We start from the raw sequence: 14,150 nt of genomic DNA on the forward strand, positions 1-14,150 counted from the left end.
CAGACAAAGAAAACACACAACAGCACAGAGGTAGCAAAAATAGTAGGAAACAAAAAAAAAGCAAGCAAAAGAATAAAAATTGTAATGAATTTTGCCTATAAAAAGCCACAAAAACATAAATGTTTTTTTTTCTTCTTACACATATACAGTATCAATTAAAAAAGAATTTCAAAAAGGTGGTTCTTTTATTCTCTGCCTAGCATCTTTTCAAGTTATTTTGTTACTTCATATTGTTTTTTTTTCTTTTTATTATTTTCAACAACATAAAATACAAAATAAAAAGCCAAAATCTCACCTTTCTCGCGTTTGAGCCGCCATGGGTGGCCGAGGTGACCATTTCCGATGAAAGATGGTCGGTTTTTGGGATCAGGAGTCAAAAAGCCTAAAAATGGAAATTTTTTTATTTCCGGACATCGTGGACTGCAGCGCCGTTGTTGACGACTGGCAACCGCCATGGTGGTTCATCGACCGGAGGATGGCCAGAGAAAGGGAGACTGAGTGAGAGTTTGAGAGAACTCTTAGATTTTTTGGAAAAATGAGGGGGGAAGTTTTTTTCTGATTTTTTTATATTTATATAGAGGTCACAACGGCGTCGTTTTGGACTTAAGCATCAGTTGCCAAAACGACGCCGTTTTGCTTAAGACCTGAAACTCGACCCGATTTTAGGCTAGGATCCGGGTGTTTTTCCCTCAAAAGGATATTACGTGATGGGTCCTTCCGTTTTTTCGCCCATTTCCAATTTGATCCTGTCCTTTCTTTTGTTTCTTTAATTTTACCCTGTAATTTTGATTTTATTTCATTTGAATCCTCTAAGAAACGGTGCGCATATGGACAGGAGTTATTTGATCATTCGGTCCCTATCATTTTTAGCGAGTTATATTTTAATCCTTTTTAGTCTACTTTGATTATTTACAACTTATTCCCCTTAATTTTGTTTCAATTTCAATTTGATACTTGACTCATTTAACTTCAATTTTTTTTTATTTTTTTCACAAACTATTTCATTTGTTATTTTATTTGTTTATTTATTTAGTTTCAATTTTTTAATCAAATGTCTTATTGATGTTCACATATTTATTTTTTTACTTAATATTTCTTTTATTTTATTTTTATAATTGGATTTTTTTTTTATTTTCTTTTGTTATGCCTTTCATTTATTCTTTTATTTATTTGCTACTTTCAATATATTTCAAAATTTAGATATTATTATTAGCACTATTCTAATTGTTACTATTATTGTTTTCATTGTTATTATTATCCTATTATACATGTTGGAATCGTGATCTATTATTACCATTATATTTTTATGTTTTATTATATTATTACAAATTATGTTGCATTATAATTATTCATTGAACACAACATTTTTTTTTTTGTTTTAACCGCTTTTTGTACCACATCCGATTAAACTAAACATGTATCATTTTCAATTTTACATTAATTTTTTATCCAAATTTGTAAAAAGAAAATTCTGAAAATAAAGGTAATATTCCGTATTTGGAGCTTCAAGATAGTCGTACCATAACTTACGGGGTCGTACCATAACTTACGGGGTTTTGATTTCCTCGTTGAACCTAAATGGCTGAATATCCATTAAAATTAAAATATACAAGTTTTTTTTAAAAAATTAATTAAAAGGCAAGCTCATTCTTAAGGGTTCAAAATGTCGTGTCCTAACTTACAAGATGTGACATTTTGTCATTTCGAGGAGAGAGAGTCTTTAACGTTCGTTTCAATTTATTCAAGTGTTTTTTTTAGTAAAATTAACATTAAAAAATGAGGGATTGTATTTTAAGGTTTTCAACTTTTCAACTTTTCGACATTAAGACATTAATTAATCAATTAGGTATCAATTTTAGGTGTTACGAGGGTGCTAATCCTTTCTCGTACGTAACAGACTCACGAATCCGTTTTCTTGAATTTTTGTAGACCAAAAAACATTGTTTTAATAATTTAAACCTTTTATTCAAAAGATCAAGTTTTGAGGTGATCAGATCACACCTCATATAAAAATGATTGGTGGCGACTCCCATTTTTATTTTTTTAAAATAAAAAGTCGACCTTTCAAAAAAATGGTTTGTCCAAACCCATAGGCCAAGATTAACCAAAATACCTATACATACCATTATAACCAAAATTAAACATCCAAAAGTACCAAAAGAGCTAGTGGATAGTGTGATATAGCTCCGACAAGCTTTTAACCCGAACGAGCTTTTGATTCACTATAAAACACAGAAAATAACACAAAGTAAGCATTGAAGCTTAGTAAGTTCGTATAACTTAGAATTTAACTTACCATTTTTATCAAGTAATAGGTAAGTAACAAAGCATAACCCAACACATTCTGGCCAAATGCCTAAGTACATATACACCAACCATATTAGCCATGTAAATACATATCTGAACTAATAATCATGGATGAGATCAACAATTAATCAAATTCCATATACATGTATCATCCATTCCATATATCTATATTTCATGTAAGATTATTTCAATGTATTTCGAGTGTATAACTGTAATAGTTAATAATGAACTCATACCATTCCGTATCAAAACATTGCCCATTGAACTGTTTAGACCGTTGGATACTCAGGATAGCTCACATATAGTGTGCTAGATCAAATAACTGTAATCCGTAAAAATTCATGTACATGTATACTCATACAATCTGTGAATCGGTATGCTCTCACAAGCTACATATCAGTATGCTCTCACGAGCTATAAATCAGTAACCCTAATGACATGTCATTTGTATCTTATGAATTCCTAAGGTCCAAACGGGGCTCTGTACTCGTTGTCCATCATTGGATATGCACTTGATAAATTATATATGAAAAATCATAACATTTACATCTTTCAATTAAAACATATCAACACAATTTAATTACACGAACTTAACTCGACAAGTAAACGTAGATGTAGAGGCGATTAATCTAAGACTTTCTCTTTGCCTCGATCTAACTCTGTATGAGGTCTAACTAGATCTATACATATAAATTTAACTCAATTCAACATGTAAATTATTCAATTAATCCAAAACATAATTTTGGCAAAATTATCATTTTACCCGTATACTTTTAAATCTTTGCAATTTAGTCCCTAGGCTCGGAAAATAAAATTCATGCAATTTTTTCCTTATCCAAGCCTAGCTAATTATTGAACATACTTATAGCAGCCCATATATTTCATAAATTCACAAATTATACCATGTAAAAATTTCTATTTTTCAATTTAATCCTTATTTGACATTTTTACCAAAAATCACTTAACAAAAGTTGTTTATCTATCAACAACTATCCATTTTCTACCATCGAACAACAAAACCAACCAATATTCATTCGTGGCAAAACTCAAATCCTTAAACAGTTTTACAAATTAGTTCCTAGGCTAGCTAGATTAAGCTACAATGATCTCGAAAACATAGACAATATTAAAAACGGATTAAAAGTACATGCCAAATAGGCAAGAATGAGATTGCCGAAAGTTGAACACCAAAAATGGCTTCCAAACCCTAAATTTTCTGTTGAAAGACATGAAACCAAGATGATACTTAATTTTTTTTATTTAATATTAACTTTGATTACCTAATTACATAATTAACCTTTAAAACTTTTAAAAATTACACAAAATGCCAAGCCATCATATTCCACTATCATATTTATGGTCAAATTTCCATATAAGCACTTCCACTTTAAAGTTTTATAGCTAATTAATACCTTTAACTATTATAACTCAACTTTTGCACTTTTCGTGATTTAGTCCTTTTTATCAAATTGAGCATGTAAACGGTAAAATTTCTTAACGAAATTTTTATACGGTATTTCTATCATCTATAGGCAAAATAATAATAATAAAATAAATTTTCTGACTTCAGATTTGTGGTCCCAAAACAACTGTTTTGATTTAAATAAAAACGAGTTATTACAAATTCTAACTCTGAATAATAAACAATCATTGAGTCCTATCTGAAATCCTGAATCAGAAGTCGACTCATTCTGAGCCTGTTTAGTTAGCAACTCGTCATCACACTTCTGAGCTTCGCAAATCTACTGTAAAAACATCGGTCTAGCTTTCAACTCAGCTAAGATCAAACCATCATCAGATACTATCAGTCGCGTATTCATCGCTCACAGAGCAAATAAAGACTTTCTACTCAGAGCATCAACAACTAGATTCGCTTTTCCCAGATGATAATCAAAGATCAACTCATAATCTTTTAACAGTTCAATCCATCTGCACTGTCTCATATTTAAATCTTTTTGCAACATTAGATACTTCAAAACTCTTATGATCGGTAAATATATGGCATTTTTCACCGAACAAATGGTGTCACCAAATTTTCAACGCAAACACAATAGCTACCAAATCTAGGTCATGTGTCAAATAATTCTTTTCACGTGGCTTTAACTATCTGGAAGCATCAGCTATTAGTTCGCCTTCCTGCATTAAAACACAACCTAAATCATTCAAAGATGCATCACTAAAAATTACAAATTCTTTACCCGATTTAGGCTAAACCAAAACTGGTGCCTCAATCAACAATGCTTTCAACGAATTAAAACTTTGCTTACACTTCTTGAACCATTCATATTTCACATCTTTCAATAAAAATCGTGTCATCGGTGTAGTTATCATTGAGAACCCTTTGACAAATCTTAGATAATAACCAGCTAATCCTAGAAAACTTCTAACTTCAGATATATTTTTCAGTGGTTTCCAGTCAACAAGTGCTGAAATTTTTCTCGGATCAACTCTAATGCCTTCAACAGATATTATATGTCCCAACAAACCAACTTTTCAGAGCCGAAACTCATATTTGCTAAATTTAGCAAATAATTGTTTATCTTGCCGAGTTTGCAAGACAATCCTCAAGTGTTCAGCATGTTCAAACTTGTCTCGAGAATATATCAGAATATCATCAATAAATACTACAGCAAATTTGTCTAAATACAATCTGATGATTCTGTTCATCAAATCCATAAATACTGCAGGTGCATTAGTTAAACCAAACGGAATCACAAGAAATTCATAATGTCCGTACCTGTTTTTGAATGTAGTTTTTGGTACATCTAAATCATTAATTCGTAGCTAATAGTAACCAGAATGAAGATCAATCTTCGAGAATACTATTACACCTTTAAACTGGTCAAACATATTGTCAATTTAAGGATATTTCTTATTCAATGTAACCTTGTTGAGCTAACATAATCAATACACAATCTCATCGATCCTTACTTTTTCTTAACAAATAGAACCAGTGCACCCTAAGTGAGAAATTGGGTCGAGCAAAACCTCTATCTTTCAATTCTTGCAGCTATGCTTTCAACTCTTTCAATTCAGTAGGAGCCATTCTGTAAGGTGTTAATGATATCGGTGATGTCCCTAGTACAAGTTTCAGTAGAAAATTCAACCTCTCTAATCGGCGGTAATCTAAGTAACTCTTCTGGAAATACATCAAGATATTCACAAACTACAGGCACTAATTTAAGCTTCAATTTAGATACTTTAAAATCCATTGCATATGCAAGGTAAGCATTTCCACCTTTTCTCACATATTTCTACAATGACATAGTGATATAACCATAGGCAACCCACTCCAACTATCTGATTCAATATGAAACGTCCCACCATTCTGACATTTCAATACAATAAGCTTACATCTACAGATTACAATAGCGTCATGTAGAATTAGCCAATCCATACCTAAAACAATGTCAAATTCATCAAATGGTAACAAAATCAAATCAGTCAAAAAGCTGTAACCCCGAGTCATCAAGGACAATTCTTGTAGACTTTATCAACTAGCGCATACTAACCTAGAGTGTTCGAAACTTTAACCACGAATTTAGTGGACTCAACAGGTAAATTCTTACTAGTTACTAAACTTATGCATACATAAGAATGGGTTTATCTCAGATCAATCAAAACAGTAACGTTAGTATAAAAAATATAGAAAGTACTGGTAATAACATCTGGGGCAGAAACATCCTCTCGTGCGTGAATAGCATAAGCCCTGGCTGGTGCTCGTGCCTCAGATCTCACAGCAGAGTCTTTTGTTACACTACGGATATCACTTATATTTTTGGGATTACGAGAAGGCCTACCTCTCATAGCTGTGTGTCTCAGTCTCATAGTTTGAGCCTTTTCTTTCTTGGATTTCTTTGGGCAATCTCTAACATAGTGGTCGAAGGAACCACACCTGAAACATGCTCCGTTCTTCAATCGATAGTCACCATAATATGGTCTTTTACAGTGCTTGCACTCGGGTCTGACATTTCTGACACTACCCACACTTGCTACAGATGTAGCTTGAGGTTTTGGACTGGAGCGCCGTTTACCTTTATCTCTACTAGAATATCCCATAGAAGTCATGGAACGGTTCTGATGTTCTTTTAATCTATTTGATACCGACTGATATGACTTTCCAGTCGATCGCTTTCTTGAGTCTCTTGCTTCAAAATTAGCGTGTATTTTCTCTTTACTCAATTCTTCGACTTTATGTTCTCGGTCAACCAATACAACAAATTCTTTCAGTTCAAGAATTCCAACTAGAAGCTTTTTGTTTTTGTTCAACCCTTCTTTGAACCTCTTACACATGGCAGTCTCGGTTGGAATACATTCCCAGGCATATTTACTTAGTCTGACAAATCTTCGCTCGTACTTTGACACAAACATACGGCCTTGTTTGAGCTCAAAAATTTCTTTATGTTTTTTATCCAGAAATCTTTGACTAATATATTTCTTTCGGAACTTGATTTCAAAGAATTCTCAGGTGATCTACTCCCTCTGTAACACCCCTAACCCGTATCCGTCACCGAAATAGGGTTACGAGGCATTACCAAATAACATACCTCATTCACATACATTTATACATTCATACTCAAAATCCATTCAAAACATTCACAATGTCCTTTGTAAGGCTCTACGAGACCTTCAAACATGCTTAAAAGTGGTTCGATACTAAACTGATAACATTTGTAAACTTTAGGAAACTTAGAAAATTTTCTTTAATTTAAGGGTCACACGTCCATGTGAATAGGCCGTGTGCCTCACACGACCACCAGACACGCCCGTGTCACAGGCCTTGTGAAAACAGGGCATACATACTGACTTGTGCTACACGGCCGGAGACATGCCCGTATGCCATGGCCCTGGGAAAACTAGAGGGGTTACTGACTTGGGTCACACGACCGGCCACACGACCATGTGCCAGCCAGTGTGTCACACATGGCCAGTAGACACACCCGTGTGTCTAAGCCGTGTCAAAACTGTAGGGTATACTGCTTTAAATCAAAAGGGTACACTAGGGGACACACGACCGTGTAACATGACCATGTGTCGCACACGACTAAGACACACGCTCGTGCCTCTACCCGTGTCGATAAAAATAGGCCATTTGCAAAGCCAATTTGCCACCCTTCAAAATAGTAGTCTCAGGACCACAAATCCAAAGTCGAGTAAACTATTTTATAATTATTTTGATGTTATAGCATGATTATATAAATGCATGGAAAAATTGGTGAGTTAATTTTGACGTTCGTGAGCTCAATTGAGAAAAAAGACTAAATTGCATAAAATGCAAAAGTCCTATTTTGATAGCTGAAAGTGCCAAATAGCTAGAGAACTTAAATTTAGGGTCTTTAAAGGGCAATTAGACCCTAATATTGTGCATGGCTGGCCATAGGAGCTAATTTGGTCAAAAAGTCCAAGTTTGGTGGGTTTGGTGGCTAATTTGACTAAAATAGAAATAAAATAAAAGAAAGATGATATCATCCTATTTCCCATTTCTTCACCAATTTTCCAGCCATTTTTGGGGGTTCTGAGCTTCAAAAATTTCAGCAACTTTAAGTCTTCACAAGTAAGTGATTTTAATGGCTTTTCTATACTTTTGAGACCCTTGAAGCATAAGCTTTCAAATGAGGGTACTATTTTGCAAAATGATCAAGAGTGTAGGGCTTTTCCATGAAAGGGTTTGTAATATTTGTTGACTTTTTATGGAAGAAATTAAGTCTTGGGAGTGTTATGAACAACTTTTGTAAAAGATCTTAGCATGAAAACACCTAAAAGGACATAAGTTGTAAAATGGGTGTTAAGTATGTGAAATAGTGGGAATTTGGAGTTGCTATAAGAGTAAAAACGGTTTAGCTAGGCATAAAATGTGAAGAAATTCGATAAAAATCAATTTTCGGGCCTAAGGGTAAAATGGTCATTTTGTCAAAGTCTTGGGGCAAAATGGTCATTTTACCAAAGATATGAATTTTTGATTTCTTAATTTTATTTTATTAACTAAAAAAGTGCATTTTGTGATTATAGATCAAGAATCACCAAATCCGAACTTAAGCCGGGGGAAAGCCAAGCAAATTAATTAAATCTACTAGTCGCCACATTTTGTAATCCGAGGTAAGTTGTATGTAAAAAATTCAACTACAATGTTAATTTATGTGTTGAGTTGTACTTGAATGTAATATAGCATGAATTGCTTGATTGTGGAATTGGGAAAACATGATGGTAATAGAGATAGTAGAGTTCCTGTTTGAACCTAGGAAATAAATCGGATAATCATGCCATGACATTTGGGTCACTCGTGTGAGCTAGTGTAAGACATGTCTGGGACATGCATCGACCACATTATGAGAGCCAGTGTAAGACCATGTCTGGGACATGGCATCTGCACACATATACTAGACTTGTGTAAACCATGTATGGGACATGGCATCGATGTCTGGCCCTATATTTGAGGCTAAATGAGTATCTGATAATGTTTCATATGATTCAACGGTGAAAGTATGATTTAAAGCTAACTAAGATAGTATAACCGTGATATAAGTGGTACAGGTACCTATATGGTATGTATGAAATGTGAGCTTAATATATGCTATATGAGGTGAAATGAATATTGATGAGTAAGTTTTGCTTATGCCACTTGTGTATTGTGATACTTGTTGATAAATGGTAATGATATTGTATATTTATTTATGTGCAACTTACTAAGCTTTATGTTTACTCCCTCTCCTTTTACATTTTCTTATAGTGCTGCCTATCTAGCTCAAGGATCAACAGAAGTCAGAGATATTGATCACACTATCAATCGAAGCTTTTGATATAGTTTGATTTATATTTTTGGAATATGTCATGTATAGGGCTTAGATTTTGCTATTTTTGTGTCATTGAAAACTGGCCAAATGTGTTGGCTTGGGTTGGGAACCCTTCATTTTGTATTAAGCCTTGAATGATGGCTAATATTTATTTTGACTTATATCCAAGGATGTTATTTTCATATATGAGTAAAATGCACAAATGGAATGTTGTTTATTGTGGTTGATTGTGGTTGCTACCATGCAGGTTGTGTAAGTAAGGGTGGCAAATAGGCTTAGTAAATAGCCTTATATTGTCCACACGGGTAGACACAGGGCGTGTGTCTAGACCGTGTGTGACGCACGGTCTGCCCCATGGGCGTCTGGTCCGGCCATGTGTCCCCTGCACGTAAAAATTTCAAGTCAATATGCATGATAGTAAACACACGGGTAGAGACACGGTCATGTGTCTCAGCTGTGTGATGGACATGACCAAGCACATGGGGGTGTGCATTGGTCGTGTGATATTTTCGGGATGCTAATGTTAGAAGTAGAATGTCCATGTTTTTGCACACAGGCTAGGACACGGGCTTGTCATGGCCGTGTGAAGGACATGGACCAGGCACACAGACGTGTGCTAAGGCATGTGAAAACCCCTGTAGGTGTGCATTTAAATTTATTTCCACATGTGTGGAGGACACGGGCGTGTCCCTATATTACATAGGCTGTGTGAACCACACGGGCCATCATACGGCCATGTCGAAATGGCCACACAAGCGTGTTACCCTTCCACACGGGCATGTGCCTTGTTTCAAAGTCAAATTTTCCATAAATGGTTTAAGGACCTGGGTTGATCCCGAATAATTTTCAATGGTCGATTTGGGGCTCATAGGCTCATAACAAGTAGTTTAAAGTAGAAATTAAAAATTTTTATTTTGGACTGAGTCTGTGTGACTTGCTAACGTTTGGGTGCATGAGATAGAGTTAGGTAATGCCTCGTATTTTGTTTCGACGTGGGTCACAAATATGGGGTGTTACATTTAGTGGTATCAGAGCTATAGTTTAGTCAGGTCTAGGACTAACCTAGCGAGAGTACGGGTCTAGCTATACATGCCACAACTGTATATTGATAGTGTGACAACTTGTGACGATTATAAATTGTATTTCTATATCGTAAATGGATCCTGATAGAGCTACGGTGGATGACGTGGAGAGTAACGCGCTGGCTCCCACCGAGGGGACGTGCCAGTTGAGAGCAAGTCTATGACTATAGGCCAAAGCAAAGGGGCTAGAGAAGCCTATCTCTGAATGATGGATGCTTGGTATATGGAGTCCATTCGTTCGAATCTGAATGCTTCGCCTCCCCCACCTCTTCCTATCCCTCAGTATGCCCCGGTAGCTCCGCAAGGTAGAGGTTTGATCAGGAGGGAGAAGGCTCTAGTAGACAAGATTAGGAAATAAGGGGCCAAGGAATTCTGGGCTAACTTAGATGACGACCGGGAGGAACCAGAGTTTTGGCTAGAGAATATGAACTATCGTGCACCTTGAAGAGTGCGTGAAGTGTGTGCAGTGTCACTCTTACAAGATTCGGCTTATCAGTGGTGGAATACTCTCGTGTCTGTTGTACCGAGAGAGAGGATCACTTGGGAATTCTTCTAGGAAGAATTTCGAAAAAAGTATATCAGCCAGAGATTCATAGACCAAAAGAGGACAAAATTTTTAGAGTTAAAGCAAGGCAGTAGAACAGTGATGGAGTATGAACGAGAGTTTGTGAAACTCAGCAAATACGCGTTGGAGTGCGTGTCCTCAGAATTTTCCATGTGTAAAAGGTTCAAGGATGGTCTTAATGAAGATATCCGAGTATTTGTTGGTATCCTAGAACTAAGAGAATTTGTAGTGCTCATTGAGAGAGCATGCAAGGCAGAGAAGCTGGTTAAAGAGAGGAGGAAAGCGGCTTTTGAGTCGCAAGATTCAAAGAAGAGACAGATGGGAAGTCACATCAGTCCTCATCTAAGAGATTGAAGGAACTCACTACCCAATCAAATGCTTCGATCGGGTTTTTGAATAGAAACAAGAATCAGCGAAATACGACTTTTAAAGCCCAGACCACTTCTGTCGCGAACGTCGATAGTGCTCGATCCAATAGGCCAGAATGTTCGTAATGTGGTAGGCGTCACTTCAGCTAGTGCCGGGGGAATGAAAGGGGCTATTTTAAGTGTGGATCATTAGAAAATTTCATCCGAGACTGTCCCGAAATAGAAGAGAGAGAGAGAAAACAAGAAGCGAAGGCAAGTAGTGCTCCATTGAGGGGTAGACCACAAAAGAACTCCGGAAGAGGGGCTACTAGCAGAGGTGCACTAGGAGATGCTGTAGTGAGGTCCGAGGGCAGAGTGCTGATAAACCATAATTTATACATATTTTTACCCCATGCTTAACACATTTTATGAATGATTTATACTTAGGTGAGCATAGGAGAGCGAAAGGAACGAGAAATGGGCCAACGTACGAAATCAACACAGCCTGGGCTTCCTCACACGGGCAAACCACATAGCCGTGTCAATTTGGCAGAATCAAAGCACGACTCACATGAGTAGAACACATGCTCGTGCCATTCTAACAAGTTCGAGCACAGCCTAAAGTAGTCGCGCACAGGTGTGTCACATGGGTGTGTCCCTGTTGAGCCCAAGTTGAGTCCAATTTGGAAAAGGCTAATTTTGAGGGTTTTTAGGCATTCTAAAGCCTACAAATACACCCTAAAGGAAGAGGAAAGGGGACGCGGAGAAAAGGACGCAGGGAACTGCTCAAGGGAAGCCGATTGATCCATCTCAAAAGCCGAATTCACCATCAAGACTGAAGATATCCCCTCAATTTCCCTTCAGGAGTTTGGGTTTTCTTTATGTTTTGTATTCATTATTCTTATGAGATGTTTTCCTTTTTAGTTATGAACTAAATCCCCTAAATACCTAAGGGGAATGAAGCCTAAGACGAATCTTGTTATTATTTTCTGAATTGTATGATAAATATTTAACTTGTTCTTAATTATGTGTTCTTAATTCTTGTTTTGATATCTCAGGTTACTGATTCAAGATAAGCTCTTATTCAGATGAGGAGTAGACCCTGTCTAAGAGTACATTTGTCATAATTAAGCGGAGTTGATTGCGCGCCTAGAGATAGGGTGACAAGATTTTGCCGGATTAGGGTGAAACCTAATAAGGGGATCCATAGGTTGAGTTAATGCAACCCTAGGGTGTTAATTAGAGAAAAGTCTCAATTATTCAATCTAGGGATTAGACGTTATTAGTCTTGAATAAGGATAATAACATAACTCAGGGATCTCTACGGAACAAGATAAAGGAATAAATCGTCCGATTCGGAGTCAGAATAACAAGTGAAGTCTAGGTGGATTCTTCCTTAGGTATTGTCTTAATTCAATCGTTTTTTCAAAAGTGATTCCCCAATTCTATTTTCTGTGAATTCTTAGTTTAGATAATTAGTTAGTTAAAAAAAACTCATTTATTCTTAGGCTAGATAATTAAAAGACAGTCATTACTAGTACTTTTAGTTCCTTTGGGTTCAACAATCCGGTCTTGCTAAAACTATACTACTGTTCGATAGGTACACTTGCCTACATCGTGATAATAGTTAGTTTCAAGAACGATTAATTATAAATATATAAAACTTACAAGTTAATTCTATTCTATTTTATAAATCGCGATCAAGTTTTTGGCGCCGTTACTGGGGAACTAAGATATTAGGAACACTCAATTTTTATTACTTTAGCCATTTATTTTTCTTGCAAGTTAATTCTATTTTATTTTTTTATTATTTATCAATTTTATTTTTCTTTATCTTGGCAGGTTTTTATAGTTTATGACTAGAAGAAACCCGTCAGGACCACTACTTTTTGATGAAGAAATCGATCGTACAGCTCGCAAAACCAAAGAGAAATAAGGTGAAGCTTAAGATACACAGAGAACGAGCAAGAGAACGATATTCAAACCCCAACCGAGGAGATGGCTGAAAACCAAGACAATCAGCCACCTCCTGCGATACCTGTTGAACTAGCAAATAAAAATCCTACTCCTCGTACTATGTATGATTATGCTAAACCTACTTTAACAGGAACTGAGTCAAGTATAGTTAGGTCTGCTATTGCTGCAAATAATTTTGAACTAAAACCTAACACTATTCAAATGATACAACAACTTGTTCAGTTTGATGGTTTGCAGGATGAGGATCCAAACACTCACTTGGAAAATTTCCTGGAATTCTACGATACATTTAAAATTAATGGTGTTTCTAACGATGTCATTCGTCATCGGTTATTCCTTTTTTCATTGAGGAACAAAGCTAAACAGTGGTTGAACTCGTTACCACGAGGGTCAATTACTACTTGGGAACAAATGACCAAAAAATTTCTATTGAAATATTTCCCTCCAACTAAAACAGCCAAATTACATAATGATATCTCTTCGTTTGTGCAGATGGACTTAGAAATCCTTTACGAAGCATGGGAGAGATACAAGGACCCACTACAAAGGTGTCCTCACCATGGATTACCTCTATGGTTGCAAGTTCAAACATTCTACAATGGTGTGAACCCCTCGACAAAGCAAATGATTGATGCAGTAGTAGGGGGAACCATCAAAAACAAAACACCTGAAGAGGCTTATGAATTTATTGAATAGATGTCACTGAAAAACTATCAGTGGCAAGTCATAAGGACTAAGCCAACTAAGACAGCAGGCGTTTATAACGTCGATTCGATTACTATGTTGTCAAACCAGGTAGAACTTCTAAATAAAAAGATTGATGGTTTACTTGGTTCTACTCAGGTACATCCAGTAATGAGGTACGGACAAATGGAGGAGAAGCATGCACAGAGAATCAACCCTTAACACTAGCATCAAGGAGGAACAAGTCCAATATATGGGTAACAGTAACTCTAGATCCCAAAATAACCCATATAGTAATACTTATAATGCAAGTTGGAGGAACCATCCAAATTTCTCGTGGGGCGGTCAAGGAAATCAAAGACTACAACATCCTCCGAGTTTTCAACAACCACCCTAT

At 36.1% G+C, this 14,150-nt stretch overlaps 1 non-coding gene across 1 annotated transcript; it reads right to left on the bottom strand.

Moving 5' to 3' along the window:
- Window positions 1-13,529: 13,529 nt before the first annotated feature.
- Window positions 13,530-13,635, bottom strand: LOC121205661 (small nucleolar RNA R71). Its single transcript, XR_005900737.1, has one exon. It is a non-coding gene; the product is annotated as a small nucleolar RNA R71 (small nucleolar RNA).
- Window positions 13,636-14,150: the final 515 nt, after the last annotated feature.

This window comes from Gossypium hirsutum, chromosome A08 (assembly GCF_007990345.1).
Source record: "Gossypium hirsutum isolate 1008001.06 chromosome A08, Gossypium_hirsutum_v2.1, whole genome shotgun sequence".
Taxonomy (NCBI): Eukaryota; Viridiplantae; Streptophyta; class Magnoliopsida; order Malvales; family Malvaceae; genus Gossypium; species Gossypium hirsutum.